Genomic DNA, 18824 nt, shown 5'->3' on the forward strand with positions numbered 1-18824 from the left:
GCAGACTTCACTGTTGCTTTGAGTATGTGCCGCCGCCAAAACACAGCGCGGTATCCTTGTACTCTCCGCGTGTTTACATGTAGCTGTTAGTTTCTCACAAGTATGTCATTCCACAAAAATTTTAACGTTTGATATATGATGTATTCCTTTAGAGCGTCGTGATTTAAGAGTTTCTACTTCGACAGTGTTATCATGAATAATTTTGCGAATTCTATATGGACCGTTATAAAGCAGAAAAAATTTGCGACACAAGCCTTTTCCTTTGTGAGACAAACGGTGGGATTTAATTAATACCTTTTGACCAACTGACAAGAATTTTGAACGACCAGGACGCTTAGCTGATTTCTCTCTTCTAGCAGCCGCAGATGCAATATTTCGTAGAGCCAGGTTGACAACTTCAGAATGCCGCAGTTTCCGTGAAGGCGGAAAAGGAACGATTTCAGAAATGCGATTTGTTGGTACTTTATTTTTTAATATCAATAGAGGCGGTAAAGAAGTTGAGTCATTAGGAAGTTCATTCAGAATGTTTTGAAAAATATGAAGATACTGATCCCAAGTTCTGTGATTCTGATGACAATAAAGACGGCACAATTTATTGATTTCCTTCATCCATCTCTCTGAAGCATTAGATTGAGGGTGAAAAAGTGAAATGAAAATTGGTTTAATTTTACGACGCTGTAGAGTACGAAGCCAAATTTTAGAGCGAAACTGTGATCCATTATCTGATATAACCTTGTCAACATGACCAACTTCTTTAAGAAAATGTTTGATGAAAGCATTAGATACTGAACGAGCTGTTGCTTTGCGTAAAGGTGTAAAACACACATATTTTGACGTCAACTCCACTGCTACGAAAATGTACGCAAAACCATTAGTAGAACGAACCACTGGACCAAACAAATCGACTGCAGCCATCTCCTTTAATTTCGCTGGAATGACGGGAAACAACGGTGCTCTGTGAGAAATCGTTGGAGGCTTAGCCATTTGACATAATTTGCATTTGGCAAGAACAGATCGAATACGTTTTTCCATATTACTGAAGTAACAATTTTCTCGTAATTTATGAAAGCATTTTCGGGGACCAAAGTGTGCATAACTGAGATGCGTATACCAAATCAATTTATTGACCCACTCATCAGGAATACAAACTAACCAAACGGAGTTGTCGACCGATTTTCGTTTAAAAAGAATGTCATTGCGAACTAGATAATGCTGTCTAATCGCTACGCTTTCCTTTCTCCTCCACTTCTCCTTAATGTCCTTCCAGATTGGATCCTTATTTTGCTCCTTAGCGATATCCTGGAGCGAAGACGAAATAAAGTTCTCAAACGCAACACCTTGAATATACATCAAACAATAATTGTTTTCCTTGCAGTCCTCTTCAGCACTTTGTTTCAAACCCATAGGTGCACGTGATAAAGCATCAGCAACAATATTTGAAGAACCCTGTATGTAAACAATACTGAAATCAAACTCCTGTAGGTACAACGCCCATCGTGACAATCTGCCGTGAGTTAATTTTGTTGACATAAGAAATTCCAGAGCTCGATGATCGGTATAAACCTTAGTATGTCTGCCAAACAAAAATGTGCGAAATTTTGTAAAAGCCCAAACAACAGCCAAAGCTTCAAGTTCCGTAATCGAATAATTCTTTTCTGATTTAGAAAGAACACGACTCCCAAATGCAATAGTTTTCTGGACTATAACGCCGTTTTCTTCTATCTCTTGAAATAAATGTGCACCTAGGCCTTTGTATGATGAGTCCGTCGCCAAACAAAATTCTTTAGCTAAATCCGGATGTGAAAGAAGTGGAGCAGCAACTAAAGCATCACGAAGCTGTTCAAATTCTGACTGAGCTTCCTCATCCCAACACCAATTAGATTTCTTTCCGGATAGTTCACATAAACGAGGTGTGGCCAAATCGTCCAATTTAACAAAGCGTCGCAGAAAATTACAGACACCAAGGAAACTACGAACATCACGTTTTGTAGTAGGAACAGCATAATTACGAATAGCGTCTAATTTCTCTGGATCAGGAAGAATACCTTCTGTAGAAATAATGTGACCGAGAAATTTCACCTGAGAACGACCAAATTCAGATTTTTTCCAAGTTTACTGTAATGCCAACTTTTGCAAAGATACGTAATAATGAGTCCAAAATTTTGTTGTGTTCACTCCAAGAACGTTTAGCAATAAGAATATCGTCAACATAAGAAGTACTGTTGTCACGAAGATAAACAGGTAAAATTTCATTTAAACTACGAATGAATGCTGCTGAAGATACAGTAAGTCCAAACGGTAATTTCCGAAATTGGTAACAGTTACCAAAGGCTAAAAAAGCAGTGTATTTTCTACAATCAGGGTGGAGTTCTATTTGCCAAAAACTTGCGCGCATATCAATCGTGGATAAAACTTTAATTCCATGGAAATGTTGAAGAAGTTCATCTAAATTTTGTGGGCGGTCAGTTTCAGGAATGATGATGTTATTTATCTGCCTGGAATCCAGAACCAGACGAATTGATCCATCCTTTTTAAGAACAACGTGTAATGGGCTAGTATAAGGACTGACTGCAGGCTCAATAATGCCCTGATCTAACATGTACTGAAGTTCATTCTTAACCTTGTCTCTGTAAGCCAAAGGAATAGCGTACGTTTTCCCGCGAAATGGTGTGTGTTCTTTCACTTTAAATAAATATTGTAAGCCTTGTATAGTTCCTGTGTGATGACTAAACACTGTAGCATGTGAAGTCAAAATGTGGTGCAGCTCTTCTCTTGCAACGTCATCTGGCACTTCAGCTTTCTTAATCTTTTCATTAATTAATTCTTCGCTATTAATTATATCATCCATCGCGTCCCTGTATCTATTGTCATTGTCATGAATAAACACATTGTCGTCATAATGCTCAACGAAAACATCAGAAGTAAGAAACCTTAAACATTTTGTATCTGACTCAGATCTTGTTAAACACTCGAAAAATTTTAAACATTTCGGCATTCCAGCAACAGTCAAATTTACACTTCCTTCTTTAAAGTTCAAAATTGCCTTATGTGCGTTAAGAAACTCCATACCTAATATAATTTGTGTACTGAGTAATGGAACAATAATAAAATTAGCAGAAAATTCGTATCCTTGACAAATGAAATTTAAATTGGTCTGTTGTTTGACCTCCACACTTTTTCCAGAAATCGCACCTCGAATTGTAGTTTTAGAAATAGGTAACACAGGACAAGCAATAGTTCTTACACATATACGAAAAACTGATTCACTAATGACATTCAATGGGCTCCCAGAATCTAATACTGCAGTGAACGTATTCTTACCCATACATACTTCAATAACAGGATGTAAAAATGCGTCTACATTATTTTCCTTTTCGTCTAACAAAATGTCTCTCATGTCTTCCAGGCGTACGTAGTGTAAAGTCGTAGTGTCATTACTTTCTGAACCGTCTATATTGCTGCCAGAAGCCGAAGCTACAAGTCATTGTCGATTGTTTGCGTCACGTCTTTGATTATTCGCGTCATTTCGCGGATCAATTTCAACGATTTGCACTTGTCTCTCAGAAGTTCTGTCACGTGGAGGATGCCAATTAGGTCCCTCCTGTCTGTCAGATGCAAATTCTTGGCTGTGTCTGTTATTAAAATTTCTGTTTTCCTGTCTGTCTGCATAACTACTCCTTGTGTAATTTCGACTGTCACTTCTGAAATTATTGTTGTATCTACTACCCTGATTGTTTCTGTAGTAAGAATTTCTATTACTGTTTGAATAATTTCTGTCTTGATAATACCGATTACTGTTTCCGTATGATTGATCATTCCGATACGAATTACCGTTGTTATAGTTGTCTGTGTAATTTCTGTTAGAACGTCTGTTATTGTCATAGGGCTGGTATCTATTGTCGTGTCTGTTACGTCTGTCATTCTCAAAATTACCGCTATAACGTCCGTTCCGACCACTATCACTTTTCTCTGAAAATCTATTGTAATTACTGTTACTGAAAAAGTTACAAGAGGTCCCGTCATCGTTGTCATACTCAAGTTCTTGCAACAAAGTCTTAAAAGTCTCGATGTCGTCCTTACATCTTCCAGCTAAAGCAATTTGTCTTATGGATTGTGGCAACTTAGTTAAACAAATGCGAATTAATTCAGTCGGGCTATAAGGGTTGGACAGGAACTGATTCTTTCGAATCATGTCTTCAAAGTACTCTGCCGGCGTGCGGAACTCAGACTGTTTAAAATTACGCTGCATAATCAGACTATGTTTGACTCTGTCTTGTGTGTTTTCGGACCAATATGCCGATAGAAATGCATGATAAAAATCATTTAAATTATTGCAATCTCTAATGAGTGCGCGCATCCGCGTCGCCGGTTCGTTTTCTAAATATCCACACATGAATTCTAGTTTGTGACTTAGTGGCCAATTTGGTGGAAGTACGTACATAAATTGATCTAGCCATGCACATGGATGTATGTCATTCTTAGAATTGCGGAAGATCTTAAATTTCCGGACAGTCAAAAAGTGTTTATAATCAAAGTTTTCGCCTCGTGGCGACAAAGACCTACCACGTCTGTCCCAGTCCGAATGTCGATTATTGTAAAGTTCGCGCGCCTGGCGCTCTCTTGTTGCATCCCGTAAATGAAACAAATTATTTTCTTCAAACCCCTCTGCTACCTGTGATTCTAAATTTCTTCTGCTATCTTTTCCTACAATTTCGCCTTCGATCTGCTTGACTTGCTTCCGTAATGCCTCAAATTCCCTTTTCACCCGTTCATTAAATTTTCCCTGATTCTCAACATGCTTATTTATGTTCTGATACTCTTCGGTTTCTGCAAATGGTAATGGGGCTGTATCATCCGAATCTCTGTCCCCATGTAAACTAAGATTTGTCAATTTATCTGAAATTTCCTCAACTCTTTCCGATAAGTCACCTATTTTTTCTTTCTGTTTGTTTACATCTTCCGTAAGTGTCGCGACTCGGGTTTCAGTATTGACACATTTCGTAGCTAGCTGTTCATATTGTTGTGTTAGGTTATTTAATCTGTCATTTGGTACGAATTCCTCGATTCTTTCAATTACTTCTGCCTTATCTTGTGCACGTTGTAAATTTAACTCTGAAAATTTCTGTACTATCACGCGATCTCTTTCTTCCTGTTCTCTATCCTGTTCCCTTTGTCTGATTTCTACTGCAATTAATCTATTATTGTGAGAATTCAGAATCGGTTGTACTTCTTCCCTGATTTCTTTCTTTAATTCATCTTTCATATTTTTGAAACATGTCCCTATTCGTGAATCTATCCGTGTTTCCAAAGTTCCCATCTCTGTTTTAAATTCAGATCCTAAAGTTTCCATTCGTGTTTCCATTGTCCCTATTCTTGATCCCACTGAGTCTAACTTTGTTCCCATTGTTCCCATCCGTGTTTCCATTGTTTCCATTCGTGTTACCATTGTTCCCATTTGTGATCCCAGATTTAATATTGCACTCATCAACTGCTCCATATTAAATTGTTCAGAATTCTTTTCGCCCCTAACATCTCCCGCAAAACTAACTTCCTTCGTCACAGCTGTAAGGCTATCTGTGTTCGATACTATTTCAGAATCTTCTGTCGTTAATCTCAGATGCTGTGAATTTTCCGATTGAGAAAAATTTTGAAATGGTTCCGGACTATTTTCCCGACTTATTACACTGTTTTCCACCTCATTATCCACCATACTGTTTTCCTCTGTTGGCGAGTTCGCCATGTGAACAATTTCGTTATTCTCACTATTCATCATTTTTGCCTTTTTCATTGATCGCGTAATCATTTACAAAATATACGAAAGATTCGTCACTGTACGAAAATTACACACAATGACTCTTTATCTCCAACAATACTATTCACATGAAATGTCTCCCTCAGACACGATCAATCGAACAATTGAAATAACTGCACTAATTTGTCAAACGCGTATACAAGGCAATAAAAATTAAATTTTGAAAAATACCATTAGAAGAATGCCAATTACCAAATCTACACATGCAAAATAGACTACAATTATTAACTACAAATTACTACCACAATACTACAGTCTACAATTTTCACAATCAGAAAAATCCAAGGGACGATCCGAAGCAGCGGTCGCCACGTGCATGGGGGCTTAATTAAATTTATGATTGAAAATGATTTTTTCTTTTTAGTAGCTGTCTGTCCGATTACGTAAGTCTCGTAATCGGTTGGCCCTGACCAGTATTATTACGCTATCTGACTGCAACAAACAATGTAAGTAGATTTTCGTAAACACAATTAATTAATTAAGACCCCAGCAACTATAAAAATCTACGAAACCAATGAGCACAAGAGTAACTGTTCTGTATGTGGGAGTGTGACTCAACGTCCACATCTGGCACGGTTCTTTTCCAACAAGAGAAGAATTTTGATACCAATTATACTGACGTGACAAAAGAAATTTAGAAAAACTATAATTACGCAAAAAAATCACAATTACACTCTAATCCAAGAACACAAGCCAGATGCTTTGTTGACTGAACCTGTAGTGACACATTATTTCAGATACACAACTAATAAAGGAACATTATAAATTTTACCTTCATATATTGACGAAATGCACTCATTACAATAACATCTGCTATCTCTCCCATCAAATCACTGCATAAGACAAGGAACAACACTCTTTACTACAACATCTTACTCCGAATTCACGACAAGCAGTGCCCACTAGTACATCTCAGTACGAACTCTTAACACACACCCTCCTCTACGGGCTCTCAACAACCACTGACTTCTCCGATCTCTCCACAAGCACTGTCCTCTACGAGCTCTCTGGTAGCACTGACTGCTACGAACTTTCAACAACCACTGACTTCTACAATCTCATAACAAGCACTGTGGAGGCGGCTTAATAGTACTCTTTGGCGCACTCTCTGGCGCAGTGGCACAGTGTAGCCACCTTTCAACTTCTCTTGTTGAGAGCCCTTCCTGGCACAAGGTAACAATGAGGACGCGATCGAACCGGGGTATTGACCGTCTAGGCATGGTTGACCTACAGACAACACGAGCCGTGTGCCTCCTTCCTGGTGGAATGTCTGGAACTGATGAGCTGTCGGACCCCCTCCGTCCAATAGGCGCTGCTTATGCATGGTTGTTTACATCTTTGGGCAGGTTTAGTGACATCTCTGAACAGTCAGAGGGACTGCGTCTGTGACACAATATCCACAGTCAACGTCTATCTTCAGGCGTTCTGGAAACCGGGGTGATGCAAAACTTTTTTTGATGTGTGTAGCTGTATGAACATCCAATCATTTTTGCGCTAGAATGCGCAGACAGGCCAAAGAAATTCAAAAGCACAAAAAGCATGGAAAAGGAGGAGGACTGAAATTGGACCACCTGTGGGCTCTAGTGCTAAACTAAGAAAACGGCGTCAACGCTTCCCCGCTCCAAGCCCTTAACACACTTCGGCGCATCTCCACGACCTTAAGCAGCGGGCGGGTGACGTCACGACCGGACGGTTGCTCATAGGGCTATACGTACAGACAGACCTGCATGCTGAGCTTATTTAAATTTGAAACTGCTGTCTGAGTCTTTATAGACTCTGATGATGTCTTCTGCACTAGGAGCCGAAACGGTAGGCGCAAAAATACGCCTTGGAGCACGGCCTGATGTCCATAAAACAAAACAGATTAAAACCGCAATTACCAGCCTTGAAGTGCTGGAAGTCTGATTGTACTGTTTTGTTGCAGTCAGTGTCGCGGTGTCTTCCGACGCGGTCTTCTGCGCGGAGCGACCGGGAGATGCGCGGGACTCAGCTGTGCCGGATCCCGAGTACGCACACTTTCTCCGTGCGGCGCGGCGCGGCGGCTGACTCAGCAGTGTGCTGCAGGCGGCTTGTTTTGATTCCCAGGGGATCCGGCCTGGGCGGGAGCACCGCCAGCTACCGAGAAACCGCCGACCCGCCTCCTGCCCTGTGGTTCCGACAACCTGCGCCGCAGCCAGCGACCAGAAGAAGAAGGCGGCGGTGAAACGCCCGCGCGCGCGCCCATCTCACGGACGTCCGGGACGCACAAACGAAAGCGACAGCTTAACATCCGCGAGCAGACCTCTTCCGCATCCGCTACTGCCTTGACCAAATCCTTGTGCAGGCGCGAAATGTCACTGTTTGGTGTAACTGTTTTGAATTCGGTTCGTATTTCGTGCGATGAATGGCACACTGCCATAATAGCCGGCCGGGATGGCCGTCCTGTTCTAGGCGCTACAGTCTGGAACCGAGCGACCGCTACGGTCGCAGGTTCGAATCCTGCCTCGGGCATGGATGTGTGTGATGTCCTTGGGTTAGTTAGGTTTAATTAGTTCTAAGTTCTAGGCGACTGATGACCTCAGAAGTTAAGTCGCATAGTGCTCGGAACCTTATGAACTGCCATAATGCGTTAAAACGTAAGTTAGCAAAGGGCATGAAATTACGCTTCCAGAAGAGTGTTCTACCTTCGTATTACGACACATACAGGGTGTTTCAAACAGGATATGGGTATTACTAAGTACACTACTGGCCATTGAAATTGCTACACCAAGACAAAATGCAGATGATAAACTGGTATTCGTTGGACAAATATATTATACTAGAATTGACATGTGATTACATTTTCTCGCAATTTGGGTGCATAGATCCTGAGAAATCAGTACCCAGAACAAACACCACTGGCCGTAATAACAGCCTTGACACGCCTGGGCATTGAGTCAAACAGAGCTTGGATGGTGTGTACAGGTACAACTGCCCATGCAGCTTCAACACGATACCACAGTTCATCAAGGTGACCGGCGTATTGTGACGAGCCAGTTGCTCGACCACCATTGACCAGACGTTTTCAATTGGTGAGAGATCTGGAGCATGTGCTGGCCAGGGCAGCAGTCGAACATTTTCTGTATCCAGAAACGCCCGTACAGGATCTCCAACATGCGGTTGTGCGTTATCCTGCTGAAATGCAGGGTTTCGCAGGGATCGAATGAAGGGTAGAACCACGGGTCGTAACACATCTGAAATGTAACGTCCACTGTTCAAAATGCCGTCAATGCGAACAAGAGGTGGCCGAGACGTGTAACCAATGGCACCCCATACCATCACGCCGGGTGATACGCCAGTATAGCGATGACGAATACACGCTTCCAATGTGCGTTCACCGTGACGTCGCCAAACACGGATGCGACCATCATGACGCTGTAAACAGAACCTGGATTCATCCGAAAAAATGACGTTTTGCTATTCGTGCACCCAGGTTCATCGTTGAGTACACCATCGCAGGCGCTCCTGTCTGTGATGCAGCGTCAAGGGTAGCCGCAGCCGTGGCCTCCGAGCTGATAGTCCATGCTGCTGCAAACGTCGTCGAACTGTTCGATCAGATGGTTGTTGTCTTGCGAACGTCCCCAACTGTTGACTCAGGGATCGAGACGTGGCTGCACGATCCGTTACAGCCATGCGGATAAGATGCCTGTCATCTAGACTGCTAGTGATATGAGGCCGTTGGGATCCAGACGGCGTTCCGTATTACCCTCCTGAACACACTGATTCCATATTCTGCTAGCAGTCATTGGATCTCGACCAACTCGTGCAGCAATGTCGCGATACGATAAACCGCAATCGCGATAGGCTATAATCCGATCTTTATCAAAGTCGGAAACGTGATGGTACGCATTTCTCCTCCTTACACGAGGCATCACAACAACGTTTCACGAGACAACGCCGGTCAACTGCTGTTTGTGTATGAGAAATCGGTTGGAAACTTTCCTCGTGACAACACGTTGTAGGTGTCGCCACCGGCGCCAACCTTGTGTGAATGCTCTGAAAAGCTAATCATTTGCACATCATAGCATCTTCTTCCTGTCGTTTAAATTTCGCGTCTGTAGAACGTCATCTTCGTGGTGTAGCAAATTGAATGGCCAGTAGTGTAGTATTTTGTCCAAACTATCGATCGCTGCGCCTGGGCTCGGCTATTGGAGAAACGAATACATAGTCTATATTAATAGCCGCTAGATGTCAGTTGTCTTCTGTTTTGCTTGGTAACCGTCATATGCTTGAAATGGATACTCCGCAACAGAAATCATTTTGTGTTCTGAAGTTTCCGAGGTGCTAGAATGTGCAGACAGGCCAAAGAAATTCAAAAGCACAAAAACAACAGAAAAGGAGGAGGACTGAAATTACAGTGCAAAGACATTTCAGGCTGATGTACCAAATCGATTCTCCGAAAGGGCGGAAAATTGGCATATGGTATCGACAGTTTCTAGATACAGGATGTGTATGTAAAGGAAGGAGTCCTGGCCGCCTCGTGTTCCTTACGAAAATGTTGTACGAAGTCAAACTGCTTTCCAACGCAGGCCTTCAAAAGCAACTCGTCGTGTCAGTCGGGAGTTACAACTGCCTACAACAACAATTCGGCGTCTTTTCAGACGTCGGTTTGTCATGAAGCTGTAAAAATTACGGTTTTACAAGCTCTGCCTCCTGATAACAAGCGCAAACGCGTGGCATTTTGTTACGAGATTGTTGAGGCTACTGACAATGATAACACTTTTGCACAACGCATCGTGTTCAGTGACGAAGCGACTTTCCATGTTAGTGGTCGGGTAAACAAACACAGTGTTCGAATTTGCGGCCTACAGAACCCATATGCAGCCAGGGAACATGTACGAGATTCGCCCAAAGTCAATGTGTTTTGTGCGATAACCCGATCATCTCTTTACAGCCCATTCTTCCTTGACGGAAACACAGTTAACGGTCAGCAGTATCTCGTTATTTTACAAAACTGGTAGTTTCCGAGGCTGCACGAAGACAACTTCATTTTTCAACAAGATGGAGCACCCCCTCACTGGAGTCGCCAAGTGCGTGAATATCTGAATGAAACTCTACCGAACCGTTGGATTTGTCGTCAAGGAGCTGGCGACTTTTTAGCATGTCTCAGCTGGGCTCCACGGTCACCGGATTTGACACCCTCTGACTTGTTCCTGTGGGGTTTCGTTAAAGACAACGTTTATGTACCACCACTCCCACAAACCTGGAAGAGTTGAAGAACCGGACGTGTACTGCCATAACATCAGTGACGAAGGACAAGCTTGCCTGAGTATGGGAGGAATTTGAGTATCGATGTAATACTGTTCTTGCCTCTGATGGACGGCATATTGAACATCTGTAATCTGAACTTGAGAGGTTCGTAAATATGTGTGAAAAGTTTCATATTTGTATGTCTTGAAGTTTAATAAATATGTGCATTCGAAATACATACATTCTTTTTTAAACGCCCTGTACTAGTGTGACCTGGGTTGGTTGGTTGATTTGGGGGAGGGGACCAAGCAGCGAAGTCATTGGTCGTATTGGATTAGGGAAGGATGGGGACGCACGGCGGCCGTGTCCTCTCAAACGAACCATTCCGGCATTTGCCTGAAGTTATTTAGGAAAATCACGGAAACCCTAAATCAGTATGGCCGGACGCGGGTTTTGAACCGTTGACCTTCCAAATACGAATCCTGTGTGCTAACCACTGCGCCATCTCGCTATGTGAGCGTGATCTGGGAAACGAAGGAAGGAAGATTCGTGTTTGACGACCAGTCGACATAAGGGTCATCAGAGTCGGAACACAAGCTCAGAATGATTCAGGCAAGGGGAAGGAAATGGAACGTATCCGTTCAAAGTAACCATGCCGGTATTTGCCAGGAGAAATGAAGGGTAATCGCGGAAAATCAAAAACAGGATGATCGGGCGCACATTTGAACTTGGACAACGGTATGTATCAGTGAACCGTTTGAGATATTCTACCGTAAGATATTAATTCCGAAAGCAAAACTAGGACACGGCGTTTGTTGAGTGATGGGAGAAGTCTGTCAAGTGGGAATGACATCTTTTTATTAAAAATTTTGTGGAAATCTGTTTCATATTCTCGCCAACTTAGAACTTCTTAGTCGCTATCCAGCTTCGAGCTCCGGGAAACAAGTACTTTCATGGAGGACGCAAAATTTGTGGAGTCGAGGAACAATCGCCGAGCAGCACGGAAAACACAGCTCGCGGTTGTCGTCCCCAAGACAAGAAAAAAATCTGCTAAAACTGGAAACGATTGATTTGGAGCGATGAACCACGCTGTAGCGTGTAGCAATCAGTTGAAAGGGTTTGGGTTTGATGAACGCCTGGAAAACATTACCTATCACAACGTCTAACGCCAACAATGGAGTACAGAGCAGGTGATGCGACAGCATACGGTAGTTTTTCGTGGTTAGGGTGTGCTCCCCCTGTTGCACTTACGAAAACGCTAAATACAACGGGAAATGAACACATTTTACAGCATTGGGTACTGCATGTAGTAGAGGAGAAGTTCGGAGAGGATGATGGTCTGTGTCAGCATAACAATGCACCCTGCACTAAAGCAGCATGTGTGAGGCAGTGGTTTATGGACTACAGCATTGCTGAAATGGACTGATATGCCCTGAGTACAGACCTGAAGCCAATGGAAAACCTTTTTGATGAGTTAGAACGTTGACTTCGCTCCAGATCTCAGCGTCCTACTTAATTACCTTCTTTTGTTTCGACTCTTGAGGAAGAACGGGCTGGCACTTCTCCACAGACATTCAGACACCTCACTGAAAACGTCACCAGCAGGGCAGAGTGGACACACAGTTTATTGATATTGATGTTCACTAACTGGTGTCCGAATACCTTTATTTTAGGGTTCCACTCATGGTTGTCGTGCTGGAACGTTAATATCTTCTGAGGATTCTTATGTTAGGCAACAAAGATAAAGTTTTAAAAATTTGAAGATGCGCTTGGGAATTGAAGGTTCTTTTTAATAAACTCAATCTTTCATACAGTAAAAGCACCGCCATACCGACCAATGATTTCATTTCTGAATTGTGTGACTGCACGATCACGTCAATACACGAACCACCGAATGTAGACTTCTCTATGGGGCCAACGAAATATACTGGCCCTGCAACGGACTTGTGACGTCACACTAGTCGACTTGTCCGCTACACTTCGCGAATGCTCGGCTCCCTGCAGGGCCCACGGGGAATCAATACTTAAAATGTACCCACTGAAACTGTTAATTTTGTCGTGTGCTATCGAGAACTTGCATGATTTTAAACATGCAGTCAAAAATTATGAAACTAATCAGAAATATGAGAATACAGGCTTTCTCGGCGAATCCCGATGATAAAATCTTCTCGGACTGAGAGCCGAATCAACGTGTTGTTCTCCGGCAACGTTTCATCAAGTTTCTTACTTGAAATCTTCAGGCGAGGACTGATGTTTCAGCACGTTTCTTACCTGTTATCTTCAGGTGAGGACTGAAGGTGACAAGTACGAAGAACGCATTGACTCGGCTGCCAATCCGATAAGATTTTGTCATCTCATCACAAATAGTTACTCACTCTGTGCCGGAGACGGCTCCCGGCACTCGTAAGACGTTCAGTGTCGTGTACTGCGACGTACGCGCCACGTCCTGTCTTTCTCGTGGGCCTCGCTTCTCCAAGTAATAACGTCAACTACTGGAGGGTGGTTGTAGTCTGCGTTATGTTTACATCTTTGCCGCTATGACATGAGCTAGCGTCTGCACCACAACCAGCTTTGTATCTGAAGACATTCGTAGGGTAGACTTTTTTGATAAAAAGAAATTAATTTGTATTAGCTTACGTCAGTCGTCTTCCCACGCAAACTCGTGCAGGTAGAACATTCGACGAGTACACTGTGGTCACTCGTTACAGCAGCCGTTCTCAAAATGCTGGGCGCGCCCCTTGGAAGAGGGGCGGGGTGGGGGCAGGGGGGGGGGGGCGCCGGCTTTCATCGAAATACAGTAGAGCGTCGATTATCCGAAGTAACCGGGGGACATGGGTGTTCGGAAAACTGGTTTGTTCGGATAATCGAACTGTACATGTTTATTTGCCAAAAAGAAGTACTGTACAGTAAATTTATTAATAAAAACACGTATCCCTTTTAGTATTACAAAGTAACATACAAAGGCAACTTCAGTACGAATATATAGTATGTGGCACAGTTTATCAAACAAAAATATATACATATTTCATACGCATTTTGCATGAACAATACAGACAGTATACAAAATTAACGTTTAAAAAAATCCTTTATTTTGGTCTGTCTAAACAAGCCTACACGCTTACGAGCAGCTAAGTAGCGTACTTTTTTTCATTACAGATATCTTGTACTTGTCCCTCATAGAAAGGACGACACGTTTACGTTTAAGCATTTTGTATCGAAAGTTCACTTCTTCACGCAGCAGAACACAAGTGGTCGTAACAGAGAACAGAAGGTGACTGCACCGTGAGAAGCTCTTCTTGGGGGCGCGCAATCCTTCAAACTGCGCGGAGCGGCACGCCTCAACTGTTGAGACGCGTATAGCACGTGCGACGTGACACGGCACTAGAGCGCGACACACACGCGGGTGCAGCGCATATTGCGACGCGTGCACCATACTTCGCACGCGCCGACTGACGACACTCTGCGCTCTGAGCGCGCGCAACCTATTATCTTCCTCCAACGATTTTACAGAAACTATATGATTTTTGCCTTACTTGTAGCGTTATATTTCAGCTTCGTGACGAAGTGCCCATCAACTCGCTAATAACCATTCTTATCGTGATGTACACATTTTAGTAACACACTACGCAAAACTCAAAAAGTTTGTAACTAAAATTAGGGATCGCTATGATTTTGCGTTTGGTGCGTATTACACCATATGTTGCTGTGTATGAAATTTAGCTAACATGCTGAATTTTTGTTTAGATTTGGGAGGAGGTCTCTATCTCACTCCAATCTCGAGAAAATGGATCCCATGTAGCGCGCTCACTTCCGATCTCACGCCCGCGAGAATGAAATACTCGCACCATCTCTCATATCTCCTAAACCGCTCGAGACATTGAAAGTTTGGCGAATGATAGCACACAAGGAGGAGACTGTTTTGTCAGTTCTTAAACACACCGAACTTTCTTATCTATGGCGATATATCAGTACTTATACTTCCCTTTTTATTTATTTCACTCCAGTGATAGTAATTTTATAAGAGTTAGCGACAGCTAGCGAAACAAGAGCTTCCTAGTATGAAAATAAACATGAAATTCCTTCTTTTATGTTACTGCAAACTGAAACCATGAGGTGTTTCGTAAGCTATTGAGCTCTGTGATTGCCAATTACTTGTTTAATGAGGCACTCTGTTTCGGAATTCTGTCTCAATACCTGCTGTGAGATGAGTTTGGCAAATTACACTGTGACAAAGGAAGTACAATTAAACCATTTACCAAGAGAAATGTGGCCGTTACTCACAAACGGTGATGCTTCCTCGAATAAGAAAAGATTAACAACTCACACAAAAATAGATTGCCAATTCCGTTGGAATTTTGGTGGAATCCACGTAACCCATCGTATCTTTAACACTGAGCGACTGGAATGGAAAGTTACCAAAGGATTTTATTCCTTCTCTTGATCTCAGCAGTATTAAAATAATGACGAGCGTTCCTTCAGGCGGAATGATAAGCACATGCCAGATACTGGTTAGTCACCTATGGCTTGCCAAACTGACAATGTGTGATCGTGAATAAAATAGTTGTTATTGAGAAAAATAAACAACTGATCTGTCGCACAACACAATGGTCAGTGTATTGTCAGCAGCGGAGGATAAGCGCGCGACAGGAATGCTTGGTTCAAATGGCTCTGAGCACTATGGGACTTAACATCTGAGGTCATCAGTCCCCTAGAACTTAGAACTACTTAAACCTAACTAACCTAAAGACATCACACACATCCATGCCCGAGGCAGGATTCGAACCTGCGACCGGAGCGGTCACGCGGTTTCAAACTGAAGCGCCTAGAACCGAACGGCCACACCAGCCGGCCAGTGTTTCGTATTACATTTGTAAGTAGGCTGTTTATGTTTTCTTTATGTAAGTAGGCTGTTTAGGTTCTTATATTGGTAACGCCGCCGCCAAGTAGCGCTCTCTGTATGAAAATCACTGGCTGTGCTGTGTGCAGTCTGTGGCTGCTTTGCATTGTTGTAATACTCGCCATTGTAGTGTTAGGCAGATGGCTGTGAACAGCGCGTAGCGTTGCGCAGTTGGAGGTGAGCCGCCAGCAGTGGTGGATGTGGGGAGAGAGATGGCGTAGTTTTGAAATTTGTCATGAACTGCTATATTTATATATGATGATATCAAGGTAAATACATTGTTTGTTCTGTATTAATATCTTTGATTTGCTAACTATCCCTATCAGTAGTTAGTGCCTTCCATAGTTTGAATCTTTTATTTAGCTGGCAGTAGTGGCGCTCGCTGTATTGCAGTAGCTTGAGCAGCGAAGATTTTTGTGAGGTAAGTGATTTGTGAAAGGTATAGGTTAATGTTAGTCAGGGCCATTCTTTTGTAGGGAATTTTAAAAGTCAGATTGCGTTGCGCTAACAAAATATTGTGTGTCAGTTTAAGCACAGTCGTGTAAAAATGTTCAAAGGGGACGTTACATATGTCGACCCTTAGCCTAGGATACCTCACTGGAATCTTCTGATCTTTTTTTCTTGTAGTTTGTGTAATTAGTGTAGCTATTGTTTATTGCTAGCGCGTAATTGTAGAGAAAATCTCCTTTGTAGTTGCAGTCTTTCATTGTTGTACAGTAAAACAGTTGTGGCATGCATGTAGATTTGCACCAAGTATTTCGCAGCTGCGCTTGCAATTAACTAGATATTATTTTCAGTGCTATGTTAATGTGTTCTCTTATTTTTGATCTTCAAATTGTGTTTTTCTGTGTTGTCGTGTGAAATATTGTGACAATAATGGCGTGTGAAAAACGTAACACTAGGCTCGAAAGTAAAATGAGAAATAATAGTGACGACGAGCGTAGCTTGCCAGCACCACTGTGTAATGAATTAACAGACGTTCAAAGTAGTAATTTGGTAACTGTGCATAGGGAAATGGAGCGGGCGTCAAATAATGGCGTAGACAGTGAAACAGGTAGTGAACAGGGAAGCATTATCGATCGATCGCTCGGCAACAGCTCGCCTCAGGAATCCGAAATGACAGGACTCAATTTTGCAAATACTGTGCATTCAGTGTTTGCGTCCTCACCGTTTTTTCAAATGAGTCAAGACACATTTTCCGCTTGTCAAAATGTGAATGTTGCCGGTGCAAATTCACTGCCAAAAAGCACTGAGGAACATGTTTCAGACACCAGTGCATTGTTATTACAATTAATGCAACAAATGGGACTAAAGCTTGAAAAATTAGACACAATGGAACAACACCAGAGACAAACACAGCAACAGTTAGACACAGTGGAACAAAATCTCAAAAAGTTAGACACAGTGGAACAAAATCTCAAAAAGTTAGACACAGTGGAACAAAATCTTAAAAAGTTAGACTCATTGGAACAAACTCTTGAACAAACACGTGAAGACTTAACTACTGAGTTACATAACATTGAATCGAAATGTCAAAAAGTCTGTAATGACGTAAAAACACAAATTTGTGAGCATTTTCAACCTATTTTTTCGCGGCATGAAAATGCATTACAGAATCACGAAGCAGCCATAAAAGAACTGCAAACCACTGTTCATGAAAATCATGAGACCTTGTGGGCTAAAATTGACTCAGTTGCATCTACCGATTCGGTTACGCAACTTGCAAAAACTCAGGAAAACTTAAAGGACACAGTAGATTCGATTTCAACACAAATGGACACTCTGAAACTTGGTTCAGAAAAACACACTGAGGAAATGTGTTCACTATCGGAGAAAGTAGCCGAACTTTCGGATCAGGTCACTAACTTATCTACAAAGGTAGATGATGATCTGAATGACACAAGACCTGTAGCCTTCACTGACACAGAAGAGTATGAACAAATTAGAAAATTCAAACAGAATCAAAATCAAATCAATACACAGTACAAAAGAGAAATCCGGGAAGTACAAGATCAGCTGACACAGGTAATACAAGAATTACGTATTTCAGAGGATACTCGCGCCCCAATACGGGAAGAGGGACACAGAAATACGGAACAGCCACAAAATAATAACACAGGGCATTTCGGAAGTTATGAAAGAAATTGGCAATGTGCACCGAATTTTGAGATGGAACGGCCGACACGACCTAACAGTGACCGATATGCGACTACGACAGACCTGAATTTCATCAGAACTGGCGGGATTCTAACAGAGCTGGGCCCTCTCGGCAAGGCGAATTTGTAGAAGTTAGGTCTCCTAATCCCAATAACAACGCGCGCCAACAAAGAGACAGACAATGACTCGCGCCGCAGGCACCCACGTGCGCCGGCTGTCTCAGAGAAAAATAACACAGACGCTAACCTTGAGAAAAGATTTAACATTCCTTACCGACGTATAAAACATGACAATTGCTTTTCAGTTGAAACTCTGCATACTAGGAAGAGTAAAGGTTTACACCACATTTCACATGTAAAACCGTTTATTGAAAGATAATCTGCTTTTTAAGTTTGTCTTTGCCATATAACTTTTCCCTTTACATTACTAGTATGCTGTGTTAGACTTAAGAAACTGCTAACATGCAACAATGTTTGAAGTTAAATATCCAGTCTAGAACCTAGGGAACATTTTTAAACAGAAATTACGAATGCATTGTTATAGTGAACAGACGACACAGTGTTGTATTTGTACATTCTTGCTTGTTAGTTGCACGATTACGTAACGACTATCAGGCTTACATACTTAGGACACATACTGGTACTGCTAATGAGATTTTAATGCAACATTTTGTTTCACTTGAAAATACATTCTGGGTTTAATGTACTTTCTGTGAGATACCAGACGACACAGTGGTTAGTTTAAGTGACA

This window comes from Schistocerca piceifrons, chromosome 4 (genome assembly GCF_021461385.2).
Source record: "Schistocerca piceifrons isolate TAMUIC-IGC-003096 chromosome 4, iqSchPice1.1, whole genome shotgun sequence".
NCBI classification, from domain to species: Eukaryota; Metazoa; Arthropoda; class Insecta; order Orthoptera; family Acrididae; genus Schistocerca; species Schistocerca piceifrons.